General features: G+C 32.7%; 1 non-coding gene across 1 annotated transcript; it reads left to right on the forward strand.

The window, feature by feature from the left end:
- The first annotated feature begins 1043 nt into the window (after positions 1-1043).
- LOC112704678 (small nucleolar RNA R71) lies at positions 1044-1151 on the forward strand. The gene has a single exon (XR_003155291.1). It is a non-coding gene; the product is annotated as a small nucleolar RNA R71 (small nucleolar RNA).
- Positions 1152-3197: the final 2046 nt, after the last annotated feature.

The following is a 3197-nucleotide window of genomic DNA, read 5'->3' on the forward strand; positions in this document are numbered from 1 at the left end:
TTCACTCAATTAAACACAAGATAAACCATAAAATAGTCATTTATCACTCCCAGATATTGAGCAACTTGCTCTCCAGTTACCTCTTCATCCTCTTCAGAGGAAGAATAGTTTTCAGAGCTCATGAATGGCAGAAGGAGGTTTAACGGAATCTCTATGGTCTCTATATGAGCCACAGATTCCTTTAGGTCCTCAATAGGGAACTCCTTCTTGTTTGAGATATGTCCCATGAGGTCTTCCTCATTGGAATTCACGTCCTCCCCTTTCTCTCTGGGTTCGGCCATTTTGATTATATCAATGGCCTTGCACTCTCTTTTTGGATTCTCTTCAGTATTGCTTGGGAGAGTACTAGGAGGAGTTTCAGTGACTTTCTTACTCAGCTGGCCCACTTGTGCCTCCAAATTTCTGATGGAGGACCTTGTTTCACTCATGAAGCTTAAAGTGGCCTTAGACAGATCAGAGACTATATTTGCTAACCTAGAGAAGCTCTGCTCAGAATTCTCTGTCTGTTGCTGAGAAGATGATGGAAAAGGCTTGCTATTACTAAGCATGTTTCTTCCACCATTATTAAAGCCTTGTTGAGACTTCTGTTGATCCTTCTATGAGAAATTTGGATGATTTCTCCATGAGAAATTATAGGTGTTTCCATAAGATTCACCCATGTAATTTACCTCTGCCATTGCAGGGTTCTCAGGATCATAGGCTTCTTCTTCAGAAGATGCCTCTTTAGTACTGTTGGATGCATTTTGCCATCCACTCAGACTTTGAAAAATCATGTTGACTTGCTGAGTCAACATTTTGTTCTGAGCCAATATGGCATTCAGAGCATCAATCTCAAGAACTCCCTTCCTCTGAGGCATCCCATTATTCACAGAATTCCTCTCAAAAGTGTACATGAATTGATTATTTGCAACCATGTCAATAAGTTCTTGAGCTTTTGCAGGTGTTTTCTTTAGGTGAATGGATCCACCTGCAGAATGGTCTAGTGACATCTTGGAGAACTCAGATAGACCATAATAGAATATATCCAGAATGGTCCACTCTAAAAGCATGTCAGAAGGACACCTTTTGGTCATCTGCTTGTATCTTTTCCAAGCTTCATAGAGGGATTCACCATCTTTTTGTTTGAAGGTATGAACATCCACTCTAAGCTTGGTCAGCTTTTGAGGAGGAAAAAACCTAGCCAAGAAGGCCGTGACCAGCTTATCCCAAGAGTCCAGGCTATCTTTAGGTTGTGAGTCCAACCATGTTCTAGCTCTGTCTCTTACAGCAAAAGGGAAAAGCATGAGCCTGTAGACTTCAGGATCTACTCCATTAGTCTTAACAGTCTCACAGATCTGCAAGAACTCAGTTAAAAACTAATAGGGATCTTCTGATGGAAGTCTATGAAACTTGTAGTTCTATTGCATTAGAGCAACTAGTTGAGGTTTCAGCTCAAAATTGTTTGCTCTAATGGCAGGGACTGAGATGCTTCTTCCATCAAACTTGGAAGTGGGTGTATTATAATCACCAAGCATCCTTCTTGCATTATTATTTTCGACTGCCATCTCCTCTTCCTTTTCGAAAATTTCTGTAAGGTTGTCTCTGGATTGTTGTAATTTAGCTTCTCTTAGTTTCCTCTTCAGAGTCCTTTCAAGTTCAGGATCTGCTTCAACAAGAATATGCTTGTCCTTGATCCTGCTCATATGAAAAAAGAAGGGAACAGAAAATAATAATAGGGATCCTCTTTACCACAGTAGAGAGATTCCTTTATGTTAGTAGAAGAAGAAAAGAATATAATAAGGAAAAGGTAAAAATCCAAACACAGGGGGGAGGAGTAGGTTCGAATTCTTGAGATGAAGAGAAGTGTTAGTAAATAAATAATTAAATAGAAGAAGAAAAGAGAGGGAATTTCAAAAATTAATTTTGAAAAAGGGTTAGTGATTTTCGAAAATTAAGAGAAGAAATATAAATTAAAATTAAAATTTGAAACAATTAGTTAATTAAGAAAATTTTTGAAAAAGAGGGAAGTGATTTTCAAAAGTTAGAAAGAGAAAAGTAGTTAGGTGGTTTTGAAAAAGATAAGAAATAAACAAAAAGTCAATTAGTTAGTTGAAAAAGATTTAAAAATCAATTTTGAAAACATAAGAAGTTAGAAAAGATGTTTTAAAATCAAATTTTTGAAAAATATATTATTTGAAAAGATATGATTGAAAAGATATAGTTGAAAAAGATTTGATTTTTAAAATTAAAATTGATTACTTGACTAACAAGAAACTAAAAGATATGATTCTAGAATTTAAAAATTGAACCTTTCTTAACAAGAAAGTAACAAACTTCAAATTTTTTAATCATTCACATTAATTGTTAGTAAAGTTTTTGAAAATTTGAAATAAAGATAGGAAAAAGATTTTGGAATTAAATTTTAAAAATTTTTGAAAAATAAGAAGAAAAATGAAAAAGATTTAATTTTTTTGAAAAAGATTTTGAAAGATAAAATTTTTAAATTTGAAAATTTGACTTGACTTATAAGAAATAGCTAAGTTTTAAAAATTTTTGACTAAGTCACCTCAAATTTTCAAAATTTATGAGAAAAAAAAGGGAAAGATATTTTTTTATTTTTGAATTTTTTTATGAGAGAGAAAAAAACACAAAAATGACCCAAAACATAAGAATTTTGGATCAAAACACATGATGCATGCAAGAACACTATGAATGTCAAGATGAACACCAAGCATACTTTGAAGATCAAGATGAACATCAAGATTTATTTTTGAAAAATTTTCAAGGAAAGAAAAACATGCAAGACACCTAACTTAAGAATTTTCAATGCTTAGACTCTATGGATGCAAAAATGCATATGAAAAACAACAAAAGACACAAAACAAGAAAATATGAAGATCAAACAAGAAGACTTACCAAGAACAACTTGAAGATCATGAAGAACACATGCATGAATTTTCAAAAAAATGCATAAATTTTTTAAAAACATGCAATTGACACCAAACTTAAAAATTGACTCAAGATTCAAACAAGAAACACAAAAATATTTTTGGCTTTTATGATTTTATTAATTTATTTCGAAAATTAATTTTTGGAAAAACGAAAAAGAAGAAAAATTTTGAAAGATTTTTGAAAACTTTTTGAAAACAAATTAAAAGAAAATTACCTAATCTGAACAACAAGATGAACCGTCAGTTGTCCAAACTCGAACAATCCCC

This window comes from Arachis hypogaea, chromosome 7 (genome assembly GCF_003086295.3).
Source record: "Arachis hypogaea cultivar Tifrunner chromosome 7, arahy.Tifrunner.gnm2.J5K5, whole genome shotgun sequence".
NCBI lineage: Eukaryota > Viridiplantae > Streptophyta > Magnoliopsida > Fabales > Fabaceae > Arachis > Arachis hypogaea.